This window comes from Microcaecilia unicolor, chromosome 2 (assembly GCF_901765095.1).
Source record: "Microcaecilia unicolor chromosome 2, aMicUni1.1, whole genome shotgun sequence".
Lineage (NCBI taxonomy): Eukaryota > Metazoa > Chordata > Amphibia > Gymnophiona > Siphonopidae > Microcaecilia > Microcaecilia unicolor.
Window position 1 is genome coordinate 401,653,313 of NC_044032.1, and position 26,438 is coordinate 401,679,750.

A 26,438-nucleotide genomic window follows, 5' to 3' on the forward strand; every position below is an offset into this window, starting at 1 on the left:
TAGTACTTTTCAGCTGTTCCAAGCTGTGTAGCTTGGCCCACCACCATTCCAGTGGATAGGTCTCAAGCTAGAACACATATTAACAGTATGTAGGGCAAGAAATGAAGACGAAAGGACGAAAGCAAAGAAATAAATGGAAAGGAAGCCCTGGAAATGGAGTTAAGGGAACAGATAGAGAGCAGCAGAATCAGAGACTGGGACCAACATGATCAGAAAAACAAAGTGGGTATACTAGAGCTGTAACAGCTTATAGAAATTATTTATAATGAAAAAAAAATCACAAGTTATTTTTTCCTCCTACGCTGGTATAGTATTTTCAATGATACTGCTTATATGCGCCACAGCTGGTATAAGGGGTGTGGCTACCATAGTGGCTGAGACAGATGGTGACCCTGCCCATAATGAGTACCGGACCTTTTTTCCTACAAAAAAAACCACTGTACAGGATATATGTATGCGGAAACAAAAATTTAGTATATATGTAACTGCGCAGTAACAGGAATCAAGCATTACTTCCTGGCTTCCTGATTGTGAGTGCTTGTGATGTTTAATGCTCCCTTAAGAACAGAAAATTAGTTTTCCTTCTTAAGACTTTTTTTTTTTACCCTCTCTTAGTCTCTTCTGTACGATTAAATAAAGCCAGCTTAATTTGATTTACTACCACTTTTCAGACTCAATTTATTTCAGGTATGCAGTCTCAGGTCCCCAAAGGTACTGTCTTGCCTTGGACCCTGAACATTTGGTGCCACCAACGTGATTTGATTCGCCCTGAACACCTGGAAAAGCAAGGATAGCTCAAGATCAAGTATGTATACATTATCATATCATATACTAGGAGCTTATCTTGTTTAGCAGACTGGATGCCCAATGCAGGTCTATCTGCCATCATCTACTATTTTACTATAGCGCGCTTTGTCTCATAACGTCAAAATGGACGTCCATGTGCTTCAAAATGTCCAAGTACCGAATTTCTAAAGGCAGAAGAGGGACATCCATCACTGCAGTACATCCACATATCAAGGGGGTGTATTCTGGACGTGCTTTGGGTGGGATTATGGAGGGCTTGAAATCTGGACAACCAAGAGTGATTACCAAAGGGGAAGAAACATCCATGTCTCAAAAAGAACATACTTATTTAGACCTGCTTCAGGCATATCCAAGATACAAAAAGGTGCCCCGACTGAGAAGCTGACAACTGGAGGGATTGAGGCATCTGACCTTCTTAATCAGTGGCTGTTGTCACCCTCCCTCTCCCCTAAAAGTGAAACCTAAAGGGGACACCAGGCTCTATGAAAGCTCCAGGTATTATAGGTATTCTTAACAAAGTAGTAAGTAAATCAGAGGGTAGACTAGTAATTAGTACTGGGGACAGTAACCAAGGAAACCAAGTTCAAATCCCACTTGAGTTTTGTTTTTTTGTTTTTTTTAATTGTGAGTCGTCCAGAAACAGAAAAATATCTACTCTACCTAAATATATAAGCCACATGCTAGCCTAAAAGCTATAGAAGTGGTGAACATTCACAGAAACATAGAAAAATGTAGGCAGATAAAAACCATCCAGCTTATAATCGAAAGACAAAAACGCCTATATTGCGACCTAAATCGGGAGATAGGCGTTTATCTCCCAAAAACGAATAACGCGGTATAATCGAAAGCCGAACTTGGACGTTTTCAACTGCACCCCATCACGGAAGTGTACAAAGTTGACGGGGCATGTCGGAGGCGTGGTGAAGGCGGGACTGGGGCATGGTTATCACCCAAACAGAGATGGGCGCCTTTCGCCGATAACAGAAAAAAAGTATGCGTTTGTAGCTAGAATTTAGGGCACTTTTCCTGGACCCTGTTTTTTCACGAATAAGGCCCCAAAAAGTGCCCTAAATGACCAGATTACCACCAGAGGGAATCGGGGATGACCTCCCCTGACTCCCCCAGTGGTCACTAACCCCCTCCCACCACAAAAAATGATGTTTCACAACTTTTTATTTTCACCCTCAAATGTCATACCCACCTCCCTGGCAGCAGTATGCAGGTCCCTGGAGCAGTTGTTAGGGGGTGCAGTGGACTTCAGGCAGGTGGACCCAGGCCCATTCCCCCCCTACCTGTTACAATTGTGCTGCTTAATGCTTAGTCGTCCAACCCCCCCCAAACCCACTGTACCCACATGTAGGTGCCCCCCTTCACCCCTTAGGGCTATAGTAATGGTGTAGACTTGCGGGCAGTGGGTTTTGAGGGGGATTTGGGGGGCTCATCACACAAGGGAAGGGTGCTATGCACCTGGGAGCTCTTTTACCTTTTTTTTTTTGTTTTTGTAAAAGTGCCCCCTAGGGTGCCCGGTTGGTGTCCTGGCATGTGAGGGGGACCAGTGCACTACGATTCCTGGCCCCTCCCACAAACAAATGCCTTGGATTTATTCATTTTTGAGCTGGGCGCTTTCATTTTCCATTATCGCTGAAAAACAAAAACGCCCAGCTCACAAACTGTCAAATAAAACATGGACATCTATTTTTTTTCGAAAATACGGTTCGGTCCGCCCCTTCACGGACCCGTTCTCGGAGATAAACGCCCATGGAGATAGACGTTTTCGTTCAATTATGCCCCTCCATTTGGCCTATCCAGTCTGCCAATCCATGAAATCTACTTACCCTATCAATTCCTTAGAGATCCTTTGTACTTGTCCCAAGATTTAATTCAGATACCGTTTTCATCTCCACCACTTCCACAGGGAGGCCATTCTACCAATTCATCACCCTTTCTGTGAAGAAGTATTTCCTCAGTTACTTCTGAGTCTATCCCCTTTCACCTTTATCCTATGCTCCCTCGTTCCAGAGCTTCCTTTCAATTGAAAGAGACTCACCTCCTGTGCATTTATGAAATATAAGTATTTAATGTCTCTATCATATCTCCCCTCTCCTGCCTTTCAGGAACAGTAGGTATTTTTCTGTTCCTAGAGGGCTCACAATTATTCATTTATTAGGATTTATTTTACTGCCTTTTTGAAGGAATTCACTCAAGGCAGTGTACAGCAAGAATACGTCAAACATAAGCAATAGACAATTACAGCACTAAAAATATTCAAACAGCAATACAAAAGTATGGCATAGTAAGCTACATTACAATATTAACACAATACACAATAAAACATTTTAATAGCATAGAGTGTAAGCAAAGATGGAACATATAGATAGATATGCAAAGATAGAGCAACAGGAGTAAGAAAATAAGGGACTAGTTAAAGAAAGTTGCAAAAACAAAGCGTTAAATTGCGATTTGAACCAGAATCCCTTGGTTCACAGTCTACTGCACTAACCTCTAGACTGCCCCTCTACTTTGCATGGATGTTTGGGCATTTTCAAATAATTTTGCTATACTGACATTCATTTCCCTTGCTTCACCCCCCCCCCCCTCCCCCATTCATAATTTGGACATTCCAGTTTGTAAAATGGATGTTCATACTGGATGTTTCCAGCATATGGACATCCATCTCGCATATTTTCGAACAGGAAATCTTGACATATTTCCTGTTCAAAATTATATGCAGGTTGGACATCTATTTGGGGCGTTCTGACTTGGCCGTCACTATTCTAGCTTGGCCATCCTTTCGAAAATGCCCTTGCACATTACTATATTTTATAATATCTGAACTATGTGTGGGTAATAAGTATGCACACAAAGTCTGCATGCACATCAGTTTACCCAAACTGAGTGGGTACGATCCAAAGAGCAGGACTGGGAAAGAGCTAGCATTTACATGCATACTTTTCTAAATTGTGTGTATGCATGTTTTTAATACATTGTGGAGGCTGAAGCGATTGAGACCTTTCTTTCCGAATTCAATCTTCCGTTTTTTGGTCCAAACACTAGTACTCTCTAAGTTTCACTACTGTAATGCCGTTTACTCAGGTTTAAAGTACTCTTTAGTCAAGAACCTTCAATCAGCACAGAACACTACTGCCCGTCTTGTTTATAGATTTCCTTGTTATACCATGGCAACTTCTCTCCTGGCTAAATTTATTTTATTTAACACATTTATACCCCACATTTTCTCACCAATAGTAGGCTCAATGTGGCTTACAAAACCGTAGGGCAAACTACATTTCAATTAAATAACATAACAATGTGATATAGTTCAGTAAAATAACATAATAATGTAATAAAAAATAGTAAATGTATAGGTATCGTAAAGAACAACAGAGATAATAAGAGTGAATAATAAAGGTACGGGTCCATGGAATTTGCTGTAACAGGAAGAGGTAAATTAAGTTGAGTCTTGAAGGTAAGCCAACAGAGTGGTCTTCAATAATTTCCTGAAATTTAGGTGGTTCTAAGTTAATTTTAAGATTTTAGGTAGTGAATTCCATAACTGTGTTCCTATGAAGGAGAAGCTGGATGCATAGGTAGACTTGTATTTTAGGCCAATTACATTGGTTTCCAATAAATTCTCGGATTACCTTTAAACTTTGTGTACTTGTTTATCAAATTTTATATGGTTTATTACCTTGCTACATGCAGAACCTGATAGAACTGCCTTTACAAAATGCTTTTCCTACATCTAGGGACTATCTCATCTTTCATTACACAAGTTGTAAGAAGCTTCATTATAAAATTTATTTGTAATGTAGGCTTTACCTATCAAGGTATGAAGATATGGAATTCTCTGCCTAATCCATTAAGATATGTCACTGTTTACATCTTATTTCTTAAGCTGTTGAGAACATTTAGTAAACCCCTTACTCGTAATTGGTAGCTTTTGGGCATGTTTGAAATCCTGATCTTGTTATTCAATAGTAGTGAAGTGTGTATTGTATTATTTGTCTTCCAGTATATATAGAAATTCCAGCTAGGTGTCCTCAACACCTAGCATGTGGCACACATCTACATCCCGCAGTTGGCGGGAAAGTCGGCAGTTTAAATATCGGAGCATTACTGGTGATGTTTTCAATATTACTGCCACTGTGTGTTGCTTGTGAAGAATTTATAAGTAGTATCAGCAGTGTTCTTCTGATGAAGGCTGTTACTCCAAAACATAGCCTGTGTTGATGACACCTAGCTGGTATATATTAGAAGATGAATAAATTACCTCTGATTTCCATCATCCTGGCATTTAGTGTCCTTCCACTCTTGGTTTTTCCTTATACAGTTAACACCACCTGAATAGGCATTTCCTATGTGTTAACTGTACTGAAGAAATTGGGAACAGTCTCAGCAGTTATCACAGAGGTCCTGCAGTTATTGTGCATTAAATTTTGGCAATTAATATACAGTAACTGTAAAACTTTACAAAATAGCTCCTATGTGACTACAGAGAAAGGGCATCTCTGCTGGATTACCTTCCCTGACAACCAGGGGTGTATGTAGCCAGACCTCGGCGAGAGGGCACATTTTAGCCCGCCACCACTTTTGACCCCCCCCCCCCCCCCCCGCAAGGTACCTTTGCTGGCAGGGGTCCCCAACCCCCCGCCAGCCTTAGTCTTCTTCAGTGCCAGTGTCCAGCGCATTCGCTGATCTGGGCTGTGAGTCCTGACGTGAGCTTAAAGGAATGTACAAGACATGAGAATTCACAGCCCAGATCAGCAAATGCGCCGGAGACCGGTGCTGAAGAAGACTAAGGCTGGCGGAGTTTCAGGACCCCCGCCAGCAAAGGTACCTTGCGGCAGTGGGGGGGGGGGTCGAAAGTAGAGGGGCCAGGACTAAATCTGTGGGGTCCCATGGCCCCACCTAGCCACGCCCCTGCTGACAACTATAGTCCCTCTCATCATACTTTTCTGCCACATATTGATACATTAGCATGCTTTAACTTTACTGAGAGATGATGCAAAAGTCATCACATTGGAATAAAATTAACTAAGGCAATACTGCAGAGACAAGGGACAGAGGCAGAACTCGCCCATGAGCATCCTGCACAGCAGTGGTGGACCATCTGGCAGGCCTAGGGATTTTTAATGTCAATGGGGACACCAGAAGCCCTTCAGCTGACACAGAGAGAATTTACTTTTCAAAGAGAAACAGCAGATCCAGCATTGATATTTAATACACAATAAACTCCTAGATTTCATGCAAAAAAAAAAAAAAAAACAGGAGACAAAATAAAGTTGCTTAATTGTAATTTGTGTTCTCTGTGTACAGCAGCATATTCAGTCACACCTTCCCTCCTAACTTCCTTTATAATTCCACTCAAGAAAGAAAGAAAGATCTCGTGGCACATCATGTGGCTACACAGCACCAACCACACGTGAACATAAAGACTGGCAAACACCTTCAACTTATGATTTTAGACATCATTCACACTTTAGTCCCTCATTTATATATCAGAGCAAACAAAAAAGACCTCTACCTCCAAAGGGATGTGGGATGGTATGTGTGACCTATTCTCCTGCTATGTAAAATGCCAATTTCATGAACCAGCAGAAAAAATGAGTCACACAAGTGGCGGTTCCAAGCTGAGGGTTGCTTGAAGTCCCCTATCAACACTCTCCATGAGACAATCTGCACAAAAAGAGTTCTGGCAGGAATGAACTGCTAAGTATTAGAAAGATTCCTCAGTTCTGACTGACCCAACTTAAGTATCTGAGCAGTAGTAAGAAGAAAAAGCATGTCCTGAACTCCTCTCTACAAAGTTCATCAACAGGGAGAGCCAAGGAGGTGGCTCTCACATTACTGGAATAACAACTCCATGTTATGAGCATGAGGCCTGGGAAAAGAGGTAGACAAGAAAGCAGACTGGTATATATGGAATCAGAGACTACCTCTGGAAGAAATTTAGGATGGCTCCACAAAACAGCTTTGTATGGTAAATTTTGTGTAAAGTGGGTAGGTCACTAGCTCTTGAATTTTAGGAACTCTTGTGGCAGAGGTGACTATTACAAAGAATACTACTTTCCACATCAGTAACTCCACTTGACAAGTATTAATGGGTTTGGGAGGTGCTCTCAAAGAAGCAGGCACCACACTGAAATCCCAGTACAATATAGGTGCATTTATAGGAAACTTTCTGCGGGTTACACCTCTTACATAGCAAACTAGCAGACATCAACAAAACATTTGTGGAAGAAAGGAAATTTTGTATGCTTCATCCTCACCCTTCTGATCCCCACACTCACTGCCCCTCTTCTACCACTGCCCCAGTCCTCCTACCTTTGTCTCCTCTAGCTCATGTGAGGCGATCAAGCCATCACAGCTGTTATAGCCAATGACCCATGTGGACCAAGTCACTGGTGAGCCAACATTTCCTTCATGTCATGACTCAACCTCAACCTTGTACTTGGCTCTGAAGGCTGGTTTTAGAGCTACCTCTCTCCAACCTGAACAAGCAACTCCTGTGGTAGGGGGGGTGCACAAAAAGAAGGAAGCCTGCCCAGACCAAGATCTAAGCATAGGTAAAATAGAAAACTGCCTAGAGCACCAAATATTGAAGGTGTCAAGTATCCAGGTCAAAAAGGAGCTGTCTCCCACTTTTCTTGAGGCCATCCAATGGTGCCAGTTAAAAGAGGTATAACCATGACACTCTGGCCCAATACCCTCAACCCTGCTTTCCAGTATCTCTGATCTCATCCTCTATGGACACCTAAATCTTAAATCCAGCCCCGAGCCCAGCTGCAGCCACTCCTTGATCTTCTGTGGACCCTATCTGAAAGTGACACTTGAGGGACTCTTAATATGAACATGCCACTAGGAACATGCAAACAGTTCACCTGTCAAAGAAGTTAACATCAAAATGTAAATCTTTGATGACAGAGCCTTTGACATTTTCAGCTTCCTATTTATATATTGTTTAATTAATTGTTTTTCTAGCTGGATATATATTGAAAAAAAGAAAAGAAAAATATCCTAACTTTGCCTTGCTTGCTTCATAACAGTGCTATTAAATTTCCAGTCTTTTTGCCTTCCTATACTACAATCTGTTAGTAAGCATATGTAGTTTTTGGTTATTAATGTAGAGAAAAGTACCTGAATGCACTATGTAAACTGCTTTCATTGTACCACAGAAAAAGCAGTATATAACTCTAACAAAATAATAATATAAAAAATAAATAAGAATCTAGCTTCTCTGTTTTTCTCATTTGGCTTTTAGAAACAAGAGATTTGGGAGTTGCCCTCAGTTCAGAAACATCTAGAGGCCTTGGGTACTTAAAATCCCTCCTTCCCTGCCTCTGAACCCCCCACCCCCCCTCCTAAGACATACAGCAACATACTTTGATTAAGTGGAAATCACACCTGTGTTGCTCTAAAAAACCAAAGAATCATGACAGTTGTTCAAAGCAATAGCTACAGTGCTTTAATCCTGAAACAAACCAATTGGAGTCTTAGAGCTTAGCCCATCAATCTCCCTCTCTGCTTAAAAAAAAATGAGCTGGCTCAGCACAGGGAAGAGTTATTTGCAATTAAAAAGGCCTCTCCCAGGATATAACATGAAGACAATTCATCCTCACTTCCACAAAGAATCATATAACCCAGGAATAGATGATTACTGCAAGCTCTGGCAGGGAATAAGCTGTAACACACACCCACTTGCGCAAAGGCTACCCTTGCAAAATCACTTCTCTGCCTTAGTAAATGATGTTCCAATCATAGAACTTCAAGTAGTCTTAGAAAAAAAAAAAAAAGATGATACCTAATGTACCAAAAATTTCTCAAGAAATGTCAAAAGAGCACAAAACATAAAACTATTAAAGTTTAGAGACCTTATTATCAGAGGCATTAATCTGAGAATACAGTTTAAGGAACATAAAGAGGTTAAATGCCTTCCAGGATCTCCAGCTGGCAGGAACACAAAGCCAATTGTTTATGAAATCAGAGTGGAAAGTAATGATTCTAAAACTGATATTATCCATCTGGGAAAAAATGTTTTGGCTATAAATAGCATCTCTAGCCTTCAGAGTCTTCCAAATTTTGAGAGAGAGAGACCTAAACCCACTGTGAACACTGTGGCATTTTCAGAAGTTCTACCTGTTCATCGTAAGGGAAAATAATGGCTGCATTGCACAACCAGCTTTAATACATTGACTCTAAACCCGGTGTTGACATGGAGGTTTTAGATAGGTGACTGGGGCAATAAATAGAACAAAAACCTATCCTGTAACAATGGACTCCTTTCTGTGGCAGGAAAATAATCCTGAGTGAAAAAAATTAAATAATATACGGGCAGGCAGGCATATGAACTAGAGGATGGGGGTGGTAGATGGAAGAAACAAAAAACAAGTTCAAGTTCTTGGGATCTTGCCAGATATTTGTGACCTAGATTGGCCACTGTTGGAAACAGGATGCTGGGCTTGATGGACCTTTGGTCTTTCCCAGTATGGCAATACTCATGTACTTATATCATCCCCAAACAAAAGCACTGAGTAGTGGAGAAACAAGCGACATCATCAAGTTGCTTGAATAAAAACTATATAAAATACAAGTAAGCCATCCAAAAATTGCTGGAGGGATAGGAGAAGAAATGATCCCAGGATAGGCAACAAAGTTCCTGATCTGGCAGCCCCAACAGTGGAAATGAACTTGGATATTGCTGTCATTACAAAGACACGAGTCTCATGAATAGGATATTACCATACCTGGATTTAATCTGTTTAGGAGGGATAGAGAAGGCAGAAAGGGAGGAGGAGTAGATTGCTATGTCAAAAGCAATATTAAAGCAGCTGAAATGTAGGGGGCATGAAAAAAATAGGAAGCCCTGTGGATCGTCTCTGAAAGAGCGAGGGCATGGCACTTCTCTATCCACACAGGAATAGACCTCAAACAGAAGAACCAAAGATCTGATCAATGATATTGAAAAGGGAGAGGCGATAATAATGGGTGACTTTAATCTATCAGATGTAGATTGGAGTATCCTTTCTGAAAATCTGGCAAGAACTAGAACAATCATGGATGCCTTACAAAGGGTTTTCCGACAGAACCCACCAGGAACAGTCAACACTGGATCGAGTACTCATGAATGGACAAAGTGTGTCTAATGTCCGGGTTGGTGCCCATTTGGGCAGCAGTAATCATTGCACAGTGTGGTTCAATATAAAAGCTAAGGCACAGTCCATTCACCTAACTCAAAGTCCTGGATTTCAAACACAATGACTTCAGTAAAATGATGAAGTACCTGAAAAGGGGGCGAAAGGACAATAGGGAAGTGGAATTACTATGGGTTAAAATGAAAGGTAACACAATTATTAACAAAATATCCCAAATTCACTAATGTTTAATTGAAATCTCTTACCCCAGTCTCAATACAAAAATCAGATGGAGAAAAATGCCTCAAACTTAAGTAGCAGCGAACCAAAGCAAAAGCTTATACAAAGGCTGCCATAAATCATATCACTGGCATTTAAAAAAACTCTATCGATTCATTCAAACTGGTAGAAATTAACAGTTCAAGCAATTAAAGCATCCTTTAAGCACCAGGAAATCTTAGTAACACCCAAACTCTATATCATACACTTGCAATTAAACATACACTGTCAGATTCTATGTATCGCGCCTTGATTTCTGTGCAGAAATTGAAGTATATTCTATAGCAGTGCATATAACTTAATTGGTTAACTAGCTAATCAGCACTATTAACTGGATGATAACAAGCAATTATCAGCACTAACTGGCATTAAGATTTATGCACACAACTCACTAAGCGTATGCTGTAATGTGGTGCACATAAATTCTAAGTCGCATAGTTGAAAAGGGGGCATGGCCAAGGGCGGGGCATGGCCATTTCTAAACTCTATGCGCATTGTTATAAAATACACCTGCGCTGCGCCTAATTTAGGCATCGTGATTTACACCAAGTAAAATATGGAATGAATGGCTGCAACTATATTTGCTCACGTGGAGAGGTACTAGGCATATTCTATATACCGCATGGAAATTTAAGCCTATTCTATAAAATGTAGCTGTACTTTAGAGAATATGCCTAGGCATATTTTTTTCCGCACTGAATTTTCAGGTGCCATATATAGAATCTAGCTCACAGAGTAAGACTTCAGCAGCACATACGAGTCCAAAAAAATTCTCAACATAGCAGAAATACAAAAGTCTTGACAAAGATCCCTGTTTCACCAGAATATCTGGCAGCCTCAGGGGATATCAAATTCCAACAAGAGCTTAATTTCCAAGGTGGACCACAGCCTGGAAAAGACACCGACAAACTCACTTCAGGAAATATCACGGATATAAACTTCATCCAGAAAGACCCTTCTAAAACAGAAGCAGAACTTTATGTAAATAAAAGCAAGAAAGGAAACCAATATGGTTCTCCAAAGAAATAGCTGCAAAAATAAAGGCAGAAAAAGGTAGCATTCACAAAATACAAAAGAACACAAGAAAACAGATAGGAATATCAGATAAAGCTGAAAGAAACAAATGGAGACATGGCAAAAGCACATGCAGAAGATGTAAAACAAGGTGACAAGACTTTCATCAGGTATACTAGGCAAAGGAAGAAGGTCAGAAGTGGAACAGTGAGAACCAGAGGTGCTGAGGACCGATGTGTGGAGTGATAAGGAAAAAGTGGAACTACTAAACAAATATGTTTGTTCATGTTCATGAAAACATTCCTGGAAAATAGCTGCATAGGAATGGAGTAGACACCCCACCATTTACAAAAGAATATTCATGTGAGCAAGTGTTCAAAGGCATGGGGCCAGATGAGATTTATCCCACAATACTGAGATGACTCAGAGGTTCTAGCAGATCCTCTAAAGGATGTATTTATTAGATCCTTGGAGATGGGGGAGATGCCAGAAGACTGGAGAAGGGCTTCTATGGTCACTCTTCACCAAAGTGAGAACAGAGAAGACATGGGAAACAAGAGGCTAGTAAGCTTTACCTTCTTGGTAGGAAAAGTAATAGACATGCTGCTGAAGGAAAGGATAGCAAATTTTCTGGAATCCAATGGGTTGCAAGATCCAAGGCAACATATCTATCAAAGAAAGACCTTGCCAAATGAATCTAATTGATTTCTGTGACTAGGAGGCCAGAGAACTAGATTGAAGGCATATATTGGATGTGCTGTCCTTAGATTTTAGCAAAGTTTTGATATTATTCATCAGGGGTGGAACAGTAGTAAGTAGGAGGTTAGTGCAGTGACCTAAAAACATGAGGAACCAGGTTCAATTCCCACTGCAGCTACTTATGATCCAGGGCATGAGTGAAGCATAGATACACATGCCTCAATTATAAGATACTACTTGTGATCCTAGGTATGTCACTTAACCCTCCATTACCCCAGGTACCAAAAAAAAATGGACTGTGAGCCTACTAGGGAGAGGAAAAAAAAAGTACCTGTATATATCCACAAGATAGCTAGGAAAGGGGAAGTACTACTGATGGGTGATTTTAATATGCCAGACGTCGATTGGGGCATTCCTGCTGCGAGGTCATCTAGAAGCAAAGAGATCTTGGATTCTCTACAGGAAAAATTGTTTCAGCAGTGGGTGACAGAACCGACGCGGGATGGAGTTATTCTAGACCTAGTGCTTACAAATGAGGACAATGTTTCCAATGTTACGGTGGGAGATCATTTGGCATCTAGTGATCAACGAATGGTGTGGTTCAATATTAAAACAAAGGAGAAGAGGGCTTTTTCAAGATTGAAGATCCTAGATTTTAAAAGAACTAACTTTGCCAAGATAGGGGTATTTCTCAAAGAATAGTTAGTTGAATGGGAACAGCTGAAGGAAGTAGATCAGCAGTGGGCAAAACTGAAAGGAGCCATTTTAAAGCCGACAAACCTTTATGTTAGAAAATTACATAAAAGTAAGAGAAAAAGAAGACCGCTCTGGTTTACAAATGTAGTTGCTGAAAAGATAAGGGAAAAAAGGATAGCCTTCGTATGATACAAGACAACTCAGAAAGAGGAGGACAGCAAAAATACCCAGAGAAGCTGGAAAAGCTGTTAGGGAAGCCAAGAGGCAAATGGAGGAAAAGATAGCTGATACGGTAAAACTGGAGGACAAGATTTCAGATATTTAAGTGACAGGAGGAAGTGCCACAATAGCACTGTGAGGCTCAAAGCTGAGGGGGAGGAATATGTAGGATCCAATAAGGATAAAGCTGAACTGCTTAACAATTACTTTTGTTCTGTGTTCACGGATGAAAGGCCAGGGGTGGGGCCGCAGAAAACAAACGCTAATAAGAATGGATGTATGGTACACCTGGATCGATTCTCAGAAGACTGTGTTTGTGAGGAACTAGCTAAAAGTAAACAAAATGATGGGGCCTGATGGGATACATCCGGGGGTACTCAAGGAACTAAGAGATGTCCTGGCAGCTCCGCTGTCTGATCTCTTCAATGCTTCACTAGAGTCTGGTGTGGTCCCGAAGACTAGAGAAAGGCGGATGTGGTCCCCATGGATAAGAGCGGAAGGAGGAGGTTGGGAATTACAGACCTGTCAGTCTGACCTTGATGGTGAATAATTTCATGGAAATGTTACTAAAAGTGCAGGATCGTGAGGTTTCTCGAATCAAATGGCCTGCAGGACCCAAGGTAGCATGGCTTCACCAGAGGCAGGTTGTGTCAGATGAATCCGATTGATTTCTTTGACTAGGTGGCCAAACAGTTAGACGTGGGAGGGGCGCTAGATGTGGTGTACTTGGATTTTAGTAAAGCCTTTGACACGGTTCCGCACAGGCGACTGATTAATAAACTGAGTGCCCTCGATATGAGATCTAAAGTGACTGACTGGGTTAGAAACTGATTAAATGGGAGGAAACAGAGGTTAGTGGTAAATGGAGTTTGCTTTGAGGAAAGGGATGTTGTCCTTGGGCCAGCTCTTTTTAACACCTTTGTGAGTGATACTGCGGAAGGACTGTCTGGTAAAATTTGTCTCTTTGCGGATGATACCAAACTCTATAATAGGATGGATACCCCAGAGGGTGAGGATGACATGAGGATAGATCTGGCAGAACTTGAAGAATGGTCTGATAATTAGCAACTAAAATTCAATGCTAAGAAATGTAAGGTCATGCATTTGGTTTACAAGAATCCAAGGGCACAGTACCATATCGGGGGTGAAGTGCTTCTGTGTACGAAAGAAGAGTGGGACTTGGGGGCAGTGGCGTTCCTAGGGGGGCTGACACCCGGGGCGGATCGCCGATGCGCCCCGCCCCCCCCGGAACAGCGCGACGCCCCCCCCCGGCGAAAGAACCCCCGATCCCCCGGCGAAAGAGCCCCCCCCAGGTGCACGCCGCTGGGGGGGGGGGGTGCCGCGCGCCTGCCAGCTCTTCGTTTTCATGCTCCCTCTGCCCCGGAACAGGAAGTAACCTGTTCCGGGGCAAAGGGAGCATGAAAACAAAGAGCCAACAGGCGCACGGTGGGGACCGCCCCCCCCCTTGGTACACCACTGCTTGTGGGTGACTGTGTCTGATGACCTTAAAGTGGACAAACAGGTAGAAAAGGCAACGGTCAAAGCCAGAAGGATGCTTGGGTGCATAAGAGGAATGACCAGCAGGAAGAAAAAGGTGATCTGTATAAGGCTCTGGTGAGGCCCCATTTAGAGTACTGCGTGCAATTCTGGAGACCGCACCTACGAAAAGATATAAACAGGATGGCGTCGGACCAGAGGGTTGCTACAAAATTGGTAAACGGTCTCAGTCATAAAACACATGGGGACAGGCTTATAAACCTCAACATATTTATGCTGGAAGAGAGGCGGGACAGAGGGGATATGATAGAGATGTTTAAATACTTTAGTGGCATCAATGTACAGGAGGTGAGCTTTTTTCAAATGAAGGAAAACCCTGGGATGAGAGGGCATAGGAAGAAGTTGAGAGGAAATACGCTTAGGAGGAACCTAAGAAAACACTCCTTCACAGAAAGGGTGGTGGATGTGTGGAATAGCCTCCCGCTGGAAGCAGTGGAGACAAAGACTGTGTCAGAATTTAAGCAAGCGTGGGACAGGCATGTGGGATCCCTTAGGGAAAGGAAAAGGAAGAGTTAGTGGTTACTGAGGAAGGGCAGACTGGATGGGCCATTTGGCCTTTATTTGCGTGGAAGGTTTTGCTGAAAAGACTTCTTATAAATCCTTCATGTTTACGTGATGGTTTCATCTCGTTTTGCAAGAAGGAAAACTGTGCAAGTTTTAAAGGCAGATGCTAAGTAAAAAAACATGTGCCTATGTCCGAATTAAACCAAAAGTGAAAGCACACTTCGGCACCTACATATAAAGTGCATACAATCTTTGCAAAGTTTATATTTAGGTGCAGAAGAACAAGTGTCAGTGCGTGCTGACACTTCTCGGGTTTGGTTTGGACATGCGCACAAGATGACGCACTTACCACGAAACCTTGTGTGCATGAGTCTGGCATACTCCCCCCCACACTTGCCACAGGATTTCTGTGCATAAAATTTGCCTATAATTAACTTACTGCATTCTGCATTATTGCGCTCATGGTAGAAGCCATACGTAGCTCTACTGCAAGTCTTTTTGCATTGCCCCCCCCTCAGTTTGCATAGTACTTTTACTGTGGGTGTGCACACAGAAGGAGTTTCAGCAATGCATGAATGGCGCATAGATATACATGCCTAAATTATACGGTACTCTATGTGCATGCTTGCTACCATCTAGACAGGGGCATATACACCAGTCCTGGAGATTTAAAACAGGGAAAATAGGCTTAGAAGACATGATTTTGCTGCCTTGAACTAGGCTTCCAATTACAAACGTACTCTCAAGATGGTGAAATGTAAGAGAACAGATTACACTTGCATCAATATTTTTAGTATAGGGAAGCGCTGGGATTGGGATTCGTTGCAGATCCAATGAAAATACAAAATCTTCCTGAATTTCAATTACCAAACAAATCAATGTTTTCATACTCTACAGCGTGATTTGGACTGGCTTATACCAGAAAGTGAAAAAGACTATCGCCTTTGTTATCTTTATGGAGGTATTTTCAATGTTGTGAAACATTTTGAAAAGTGTGACTATACAGCAAATATTTACAGATCTGTTAATCCTTATGCTCTAGAGAAACAGATTTATAATCTGGCTGAAATTACAGTTAATAAAAACAAAATACAACAGATGAACAAATGCCTTTGCTGTACACTACATGATCACAGACATTTGAAACTCGGGTATCACAGTACTTGGCTCCAAGAATTATTAGTCTGGCATGAGACTGTGTTAATGGAAGTTCATTCATTCATTCACTGGCATCTTAAGTGCCAGCAAGGAATGACCCTACACAGGAGCAGTGAAACAGCTTTTTGGTTGAAGGGGCCAAACAAATCAAATCTCCAGCCATGCTGCAAAGCTCTCTCTAGCAGCTGATGTAGTGTTGGACAAAATATTGGCTATGCCCCTGTGAGCACTAGGACAGTGGATCATCATTACAGAATATAAGCAATGTCACTCAGACATTCCTGTACTGAACAATATGAGAAAAGGTGAGCAAAAGGTACATTTTTCTCCTTCTTAACTTGAGCTGACTAGAAATGGAAGTGCAGCTGAAGAGTCACAGCCCTGAAGAGGGAAAGGGGCCCAGCTCAGTACTGCTTTTATAGTGAAATGACTCAATTCTGCCAAAATTAGGAGGCAAGCACATAAGCAAACAAAATCTGGAGATATTCAGATTCTGAGATTTTCTTTAAAAAAAAAAAAAAAAAAAAAAAAGAGAGAGAACTGACAACATTTGACTTTGGGGGAAAATATTCATGTCTTGTGGCTGCAAAACACCTGTAGTCTGTAGACACTATCCAGTTTATTTTAGAAAGAGAAAGACGCCCATATTTCGACCCAAATCGGGAGATGAGCGTCCGTTTCCCGTGGGCGCCCAAATCGGTATAATTGAAACCCGATTTTGGGCATCCTCGACTGCAGTCCGTCACGGAGACGAACAAAGATCACGGAGGCATGTCGGAGGCATGTCGGAGGCGTGGCGAAGGCGGGACTGGGGCGTGGTTATCGGCCGAGGAGAGATGGGCGTCTTTAGCTGATAATTGAAACAAGAAGGGCGTTTTTTTATGAGAATTTGGTCTGCTTTATTTGGACCCTTTTTTTTAGGTCCAAGTCCCAAAAAAGTGCCCCAACTGACCAGATGACCACCGGAGGGAATCAGGGATGGCCTCCCCTGACTCCCCCAGTGGTCACTAACCCCCTCCCACCAAAAAAAAACCCCACTTTACAAACTTTTTTTCCCAGCCTGTATGCCAGCCTCAAATGCTGTACCCACCTCCATGACAGCAGAATGTGTTCTATCCTCTGACAGCCTTTCCCTGGTTCTGATGTGGGTCTCGGGTGAGTGCGACACCTTTTCTGTTAAGGGCACTGCAGAGTCACATCAGCAATGCATTGTGGTGGGTGTAGGGTATTGGGCTCCGTGAGTCCACTAGCTTGTGTTAAATGCTCATGATGTTGGTAGCTGGTAGCCTCTACTCCCATGGTGCTTTGCCCTCTGCTTACTGGATCAGAGTGTGCCCTGTTTTGTTTCCGGTAGTCCATGAGGTAGTGGCCATTTGTGTAAGACACTTTTAGATCCCTTTCATGTGTTAGCCACGTTACAGCACTTAGTTCTTACCTTGAATGTTGCTGAAAGAGGGCACTGTACACCATTCTGCCAGCTCGGACCTACTGCTAATCTCAGTACCAGCAAGACTCGTTGCCAGTGGGGCACAACCTCTGATCTGCAGCTAACTGTGAGTAAAGGTGTTTATTCAAATAAAAGACGTTTTCAGCGAGATTAGTCTTCACGTGTGAACTGCTGTGCCAAAGTCCTGTCCCTGGAGTACTCTTAGTGGGTACTGCAGCGCACTTCAGGCAGGCAGACCCAGGCCCATCCCCCCCCACCCGTAACACTTGTGGTGGTAAATGGGAGGCCTCTAAAACCCACTGTACCACATGTAGTTGCCCCCTTCACCCCTAAGAGCTATGGTAGTATTGTACATTTGTCCCTCCCATGACCAAATGTCTTGGATTGGGACATTTCTGAGCTGGGCGTTTTTAGTTTCCATTATCGCAAAAAAAAAAAAAAACGCCCATCTCAGAAGGGACCAAATCCATGGCATTTGGTCCGTCCAAACCGTATTTTCGAAACGAAAGATGGACGCCCATCTTTTTCGATAAGTCTGTCCCGCCTCTTCACATATCCGTTTTCGGACATAGACGCCCATGGAGATGGGCGTTCGCGTTCGATTATGCCCCTCCATGTATCCCTGCACCTCCAAATCACCCAAACTGGGAATTCCACAGTAATTCTGCTTCTGCTGAATTCCTGGCATCCTCCCCTGGAGTGCTGCCCCATATTTTCTGCTTCCTGTTTGGCAGACTACAAGCAGAAACCCTCCCACGGGGGAGGCTTTGAACTTGGAAGTTGTGTTCAAGATCTCCGATTTACCAAATTCACAGAAAACTATTTCATTCATACTCAACTGTACTACACAAAATAGATATAAAATGCAGTCAATGTTGTTAGAATGCCATGTTTTCTGTTGTGTATAGGCTGCTCTGGACTTCACTGCACAGAATGTACAAAGCATATCGGAGAGAAGAACTGCACACAATTCCTTTCTCTCCACAAAAGTGCTTAGAAAAATGCACGTTCAAAAAAAGGTACACACTGCTGAATGCAAATTTTTAATAACCTGTCCTTTCTTTGCTCAAAAAAAAAACCCAAAACCCTCATATGTTTGATCTATCTGCATGCCAGGTTATCTTGAGAAACTATTAAGTGCATTTCAAGCAGTGGCTTCTAGGTTAAATATAAGTTTGCATCAAATTAACAAGCAGTATAAGCAAATAAAAGGGTGGGGAGACTGCAGCACAGTGTATGAAGTCAGTTGCAATAGGAGCTGGCGGTGGTGGGCCAAAATTCCTGGTTATCTATAACCTGCTTTATTCTCGGTACCCACCCTCTCTCCAGGGCTCCTTTAGTGGCAAAAGGTGCCAGCCTCCTCTCTGAAGAACTTCCTGTTCCCTCCAAAGCATGGATGCCAACTCCAGCTCACCTTCCCTGTTGCACAACCAAGAAGCTCTTTCCTCACACACACACAAAAACACCTGTAAGTGCCTGAATTTAATGCACACAATTTATGTTTACCAAAAAGTAAATGACTGCCTACAAGATCTGGGATAAAGTTTTAAAGCAGGATGGTCTCACCGCGCTCTACTGCGGTGAAACGTAGTGCCATTTTTCAACGCTTTCCTTCAGCGGACCCTCAACCTGTTATTTCATATCCGCTTGATAACTTCATCTAGTTTTACAGTCATAATTTTGTGAAGTACTTTGCCAGGGTTTTTATTCCAAAAGTGGATTCATAAATTCTTTTATTCCTCTCCCCCTCATCATTCCCTCCTGTTCTCTCCGCAGCCTTGGCTGAGAAGAATGTTTTTGAGCTAAAGTAGAATGGCTCCGCCGCGCTTTGTCACATTATATAGCAATGACGGCTTTCATTATAAATTTTTTAGTGGACCATTAACCAGTTTTGCATAACCGGTTATTTCACATCCAGATGATTTTTATCCGGTTTTCAGTCCAGGTTTTATGGAGTACTTTGGCAGGGTTTTTTATTAAGTGGTTTTAAATGTATTGTTTTTATTCCCCTTCCCTTCATTCTTTTGTTTTGTTTACAGCTTTGACTGTGTGGCACGTCTGAGAAGATTATACCCACTTATAGGTATCATACACATACAGTGAGGTCGCACCATCTCTCTCATGTTTCACATCTTGTTTCTCAAATGTAACGTTAAAAGGTGTAGTTTTGTAGATTGCTCTCATATTGTTTCTAGGTTTTTACTTTTTTATTGGTTATATTTATGATTAGGATAATAAAACACTTTCAAAACAAAATAGTTTTATGCGTGTGTGTAATATATATATATATATATATATATATATATATATATATATATACAGTATATATATATATATATACACACACATAAATTTTTTTATATTGTTATACATGTTATATTTACACACATGACTATTCATTCACATCTAAAGATGTAAGATTTCTTAATTGTCACATATGGTCACTGTTCTTACATATTTTATGATTATGTATTTTTCATGCGCAGTCTTGTGACCAAGGCAGGCGTTCTTTTGCCACCGAAACACTGGACCTTGTCAGGGCTTCAACTTTGGTGCCTAATAAAGAGTTTCAACTTGAATTCTCCCTGCTTGAGAGTTGTCTCTCCCTCTACTTTTCTTTGATCTTCATTGCAATCCATGGAGGGTATCTTCCTGTTCCCCGTGGACTCTCCCCAAAGCCTCAGGTAGACATCAGCATGCAGCACATTTAAATCCATTCTAATGAAGCTGTTAGCTACTCTGTGCAAACATAGGGATCCTTTTACTAAGCCGCATAGGCGCCTACGCGCACCCAACGCAAGCCAATTCGGAACTACCGCCCGGCTACCACATGGCCCAGGCAGTAATTCCATTTTGTACGCACGTCCAGTAGGCGTGCCGGAAAGTTTCTGGTGCATGGTGCTAACCAGGCGGTAATAGCCATTGTATGCGCATTGATTACCGCTCAATTAACGCGTAAGACATTACCGCTAAGTGAATGTGTGGCAGTAAGATCTCAGGCCCAAAATGGATTTGCCAACTTTCATTTTGCTGCACGTCCATTTTCGACCAAAAAAAAAAAAAAAGGCCTTTTTTGCAAGTGAGCTGAAAAATGTACCTGTACGTGTCCAATACAGGCATCTACAACAGCGCGGGCCATTTTTTCGGCAGCACACCTTTGTAAAAGGACCCCACAGACAAGAGTGCAAAAAATAGGAAGGGTGAGGTGTAAATGGTTAGCTCTTTCTTCTGTGGTGGTATTAGTGAGTTAATGGTCCACTGACTTTGACTCTTATGCTTCTCAGTTTCTTGCTTTAACATCCTCTTTCAATCTTCAACTGTGCTCCACTGCCCCCACTCACCAGAATGGCCACTGTCTTGATCTTATCCTCTTCTCAAGCTGCTCAGTTTCTGTGCCTCAGGTCTTCCCCTCTCTGACCATCATTTGATAACTTTCACACTTAAACACCCTCTTCCCCAGTCCCGTCCAATCTTACCCAATACATTTAGGAATCTTCAGGCTATTGACCCTTCTACTCTGTCCTCCAATGTTTCAAATCGCTTCTCTACCACTATGTTATCCAAGTCTGTCAATGAGGCTGTCTCTTCCTATAATACTATTCTCTGTTCTGCTCTGGATACTCTCGCTCCTCCCATTCCCCGTTCTGTAAAACGTACCAAACCTCAGTCTTGGCTGACCTCTAGAATCCGCTACCTACATTCCTGTGCCTGCTCTGCCGAACGCCTTTGACTGAAATCCCGTGCCCATGCTGACTTCATACATTTCAAATTCTTGCTGACATCCTTCCAGTCTGCTCTTTTACTTACCAAACAGGACTATTACATCCAGTTGACAAATTCTCTTTGCTCAAATCCTCTACGTCTCTTTGTCACACTGAACTCTCTCCTCAAAATGCCTTCACCTCCAACTCCCCCTTCACTTTCTCCCCAGACTCTGGCTGAGTACTTTCATGATAAGGTTCACAAGATTAAACTTGAATTCTCAACCAGGTCACCTCCACCTCTCCTTCCCTTAGTCCATTCTCTCAACCCTCCAACCCCTGCCTCCTTTTCTTCCTTTTCTGAAATCACTGAAGAGGAAACTACACATCTTCTTTCCTCCTCGAAACTAACTACCAGTTCCTCTGATCCTATTCCCACCCATCTGCTTAACACTATCTCTCCTACTGTCATCCCTTTTATCTGTCATATCCTCAATCTTTCACTTTCCACTGCGACTGTTCCTGATGCCTTCAAACATGCCGTAGTCACACCACTCCTTTAAAAGCCTCCATTGGACCCTACTTGTCCTTCCAACTATTGCCCCATCTCCCTCCTCCCTTTCCTATCCAAGATACTTGAACGTGTTGTTCACCGTCGTTGCCTTGACTTTCTTTCATCTCAAGCTATTCTTGATCCACTTCAATCTGGCTTTCGCCCCCTTCATTCAACCAAAACAGCGCTTGCTAAAGTCTCCAATGACCTGTTCCTCGCCAGATCCAAAGGGCTCTATTCTATCCTCATCCTTCTAGATCTATCTGCTGCTTTTGACACTGTTGATCTCACAGCCCACTCCTTGATACGCTGTCCTCACTTGGATTTCAGGGCTCTGTTCTTTCCTGGTTTTCTTCTTATCTCTCCCAGCGTACTTTTAGTGTATACTCTAGTGGATCCTCCTCTACTTCTATCCCACTGTCAGTTGGTGTACCTCAGGGATCTATCCTGGGACCTCTTCTTTTCTCCATCTATACTTCTTCCCTTGGTACTCTGATCTCATCCCATGGTTTTCAGTATCATCTTTACGCTGATGATTCCCAGATCTACCTCTCCACACCAGAAATCTCAGCAGGAATCCAGGCCAAAGTATCAGCTCTGCCTGTTTGACATTGCTGCCTGGATGTCTCACCGCCATCTGAAACTAAACATGACCAAGACTGAGCTTCTTATCTTTCCACCTAAACCAACCTCTCCTCTTCCCCCATTCTCTATTTCTGTGGATAACACCCTCATCCTTCCTGTCTCATCAGCTCGTAACCTTGGGGTCATCTTCGACTCCTCCCTCTCCTTCTCTGCACATATTCAGCAGACTGCTAAAACCTGTTTCTTTCTCTATCACCAAAATTTGCCCTTTCCTTTCTGAGAACACTACCAGAACCCTCATCAACACTCTTATCACCTCTCACTTAGACTATTGCAACTTGCTTCTCACAGGTCTCCCACTTAGCCATCTCTCTCCTCTTCAATCTGTTCAAAGTTCTGCTGCACAACTAATATTCCGCCAATGTCGCTATGCTCATATTAGCCCTCTCCTCAAGTCACTTCACTGGCTTCCTATCCGTTTCCGCATACAGTTCAAACTCCTCTTATTGACCTATAAGTGCATTCACTCTGCAGCTCCTCAGTACTTCTCCACTCTCATCTCTCCCTACATTCCTCCCCAAGAACTCCGTTCACTGGGTAAATCTCTCTTATCTGCACACTTCTCCTCCACCGCTAACTCCAGACTCCGTTCCTTTTATTTTGCTGCACCATATGCCTGGAATAGACTTCCTGAGCTGGTACGTCAAGCTCCATCTCTGGCTGTCTTCAAATCTAAGCTAAAAGCCCACCTTTTTGATGCTGCTTTTAACTCCTAACCCTTATTCACTTGTTCAGAACCCTTATTTTATCATCCTCACTTTAATATTCCCTTATCTCTTATTTGTCCTATTTATCCTAATTACATTATAAGCTCTGTTAAGCAGGGACTGTCTCTTCATGTTCAAGTGTACAGTGCTGCGTACGTCTAATAGCGCTATAGAAATGATAAGTAGTAGTAGTAGTGAGGATTTCATGCCTGTTTCTTCCCTTTACTACTGTGAGCATGAGGACATGCATCTTTTTTCTGCCTTCCATGAAGGCAGTTGTGCTGAAGAATATCAGCGAGGGCATAGCCAGCCCTCCGATTTTGGGGGTTCCCAAGGATGGACTGGGGGGGGGCAATGCATTTCTTCCCCCCACCCTTGCTGGCAGTATGCCAAAGCCCCACTAGCCAAAGACATTTGCTGCTGAGTAGTCCGCTCCTCCTCATGCCGCTGCAATATAGAGCAAGCCAGCAGCATACCTTCAGCCGCCGGCACCAGGACTCCTCACACATGCTCAGTTCTTCTGTGAACTGAGCATGTGCAAGGAATCCCAGTGTTGGTGGCTGAAAGCACACTTCCAGCTTGCTCTTTACTACAGCAGCACGAAGAGGAAAGGACGGCTCGGCAGCAAATGTCTTCGGCTGGCAGGGCTTCAGCATCCCCACCAGCCACTTAATAGGTGCTACAAGTTTGGAGGAGGTCAGGGGGCACAGGCACCCCATGGCTATGCCACTGGTATCAGCACTCATAGGACTGCATGCACATACGTCTGCTCAGGATTGCATTCTAGCATATCTATACCTAATCCAATGACTGCCAACATAAATTTATGTGTGCAAGACAGTTTTCACTAGCACAGACCTCTCCCATGTTAGTGCGCGTTTCATGTGCTCAGCCTATTTGCAAGCTATTTGCTTACAGCACCGGGGAGCAAAATGCTTGAATTACGCTTGCTTTAGAAAACTGTGTGCTAACTTTTAGTGTACAACTCTAACATAAAACAAATGCATTGGTTCCCAAGTTCATGAAACTACAAGTGTAAGAAGTTTGCATGAAAAATATGGCACAAAGCTAAATTCATTCCTTTGGTGTTCCAGGACACTAGAGCATAGCCTGGTGCTGCTGATATGGAACGACCACCCAGGAAGATATTCTTTCACTAGTAGGCGTCTCTGGACCTGGACTGGCAGGTCACATAACAGAAACAACCAAATAGAAGCCAGAAATATCACTTACACTGGAAAATAAGTGCCAAAACTTACTGCAACAGAAAATCAAATTTAATTGAGCAACTCTACACTGGTCAGTTTTGGTGAAGCAAAAAAAGAACACAAATATACAGGAAATAAATGGTACCATATGTTCTCAACTTCTGTGGTTGTTGTCATAATTCTTCTAGCTATCCAGGTACTGCTGCATCCGAGTCTGCTTGTCCAATATTTCGGTCATCTTGCTGAAGAAAGCCACAATGATACGGCTGAAACATCAGTCAAGCAAACTCAGATGCATCACCATTCGCACGGCTGCAAGCACAGGGATAATGTAGTTAAACATTTATGCAAGTAAAGTGACCTTACTGGGGAGAAAGTAAAAGCTAGTTTTCTGTTTCCAATAATCTACCAAAAGAAAAAAAATTAATCACAAAAGGGCCAGATTCAGTAAATGGTGCTCAAAAATCGTCACTGAGCATTATTCTACAATGGGTGCTCTAGGCTGAGCACCCTTTATAGAATACCCGCCCCCAATTTTGGGTGCTAGCATTTATGCCAGCTGAAACCTGGTGTAAATGCTGGCACCCAACTCATTGCAGTTGGGTATGTAAATGGCACTCTTCTATAACACTGCCTGCAAATTTTTGGAACGCCCCGTCCCACCCATGCCCCTACCATGACCACACCCCGTTTTGGGTTGCAAGCTATGGGATTTAGGTCCCTAGGGTTATAAAGATAGCATGCACATGCAAATCAAATCAGTGCCAATTAATGTCAATAATTCTTTGTTAGCATCCAATTATTGCCTGCAATTGGCTTATTAACTAAGTTGCGAGTACACCTTGGGATTGTGCCCAACTTTGGGTGACCTTTATAGAATCCAGGAGGAAATGTTCATTTCCAGTCCGACTTCTTTGCTCAGAGCTGCTTCTGTAGTGCGGAGACTAGGGCAGAGCAGCTGTGGACAACAAGTGAAGTCTCTCTAACATCAGAGCCTGCAGCTATCCTGCACCTAACACAAAGGTGTAACGACCTGCTGTGAAAGAGAGAAAAAAAACTAAACTACACATTCAGTAAAAGATCTACGAACTAATGAACTTCCGCAAACTACTGAAGACCCATCTCTTTAACAAGGCTTACCACAAAGATCAACCAATATGAATATATACAACTCCTCCACACACATTCAGAATTATCTTATAATACTTGCTTGTAATACTACTATCATGTCTTATCATTATCATGTTACCAAAGATTCTTCTGTAACACTAAATATATTTCCATCACTCATGATGTATTGTAAGCCACATTGAGCCTGCAAAGAGGTGGGAAAATGTGGGATACAAATGCAATAAATAAATAAATAAACCAAAGGGTGCTATCCCCAACCTACTCAACTCCCATTTCATCAAAATTAATTATTGTCGAATTAGGATCGCGTTGGATGCTGCGCTACTTAGTGCAAACACCAAGAGCTGAGAGACGGCTTATTAATAAAGCACTGCTTTGTGCACTCTCTCACCAGCATCAACTTGATGAAAGGTAAAAGGAAAGAAAAACAACTTTCCAAGTGTATTACATATTTAGTTATCAGGAGCTGTTATCTTGCATCTTTATTGCAGGCTGAGAAAGGTCATGAGTGAGCCTGCATCAGCATTTTCCATTTCAATCCCCTTAAGTGTTATAAACTGGGCGGCTACAAGCAAGTTTTAAGATAGTTTCTCAAGAAAGTTCTTAGAACTTGGAAGAAGAAAAGTCTCCGTGAAGATTCTGGGCACCAAAACAGTGAAAAAGAGAAGAGGTGCTCTGATAGGTACTTCTCATGCTTCAGACATAAATGGAATTGTTTCCACGGATCAGTGCATGTCTTACTTTTCATTGTAATTTTTTTTTTTCAATTATTTAGCATAAGAGGATATATGGATGAATTGGAACAGCTATAAAGAAAAAAAATGGAGGTGTTTTCATGGTTTTCAACTGGCCAACAGAAAGCAGCCAAAGCCAGGGGAGCCAGATAGTATACATCCTTGGATCCTAAGGAGCTCAAAGGTTTGGGGGGGGAGGGGGAGAGGCAGGAAGATCTGATGAAGGGCCTGTTCAATAGATATTTGGT

General features: G+C 42.4%; 1 protein-coding gene and 1 long non-coding RNA gene across 3 annotated transcripts in view; one reads left to right on the forward strand and one right to left on the reverse strand.

Moving 5' to 3' along the window:
• The window catches only part of SLC4A4 (solute carrier family 4 member 4), a 490,468-nt gene that overhangs the window by 419,397 nt on the left and 44,633 nt on the right, over nt 1–26,438 (reverse strand). The gene's annotated exons all lie outside the window — the stretch shown is intronic.
• LOC115461077 lies at nt 670–24,719 on the forward strand. Its single transcript, XR_003940659.1, has 4 exons — nt 670–742; nt 9,033–9,036; nt 17,857–17,860; nt 24,709–24,719. It is a non-coding gene; the product is annotated as an uncharacterized LOC115461077 (long non-coding RNA).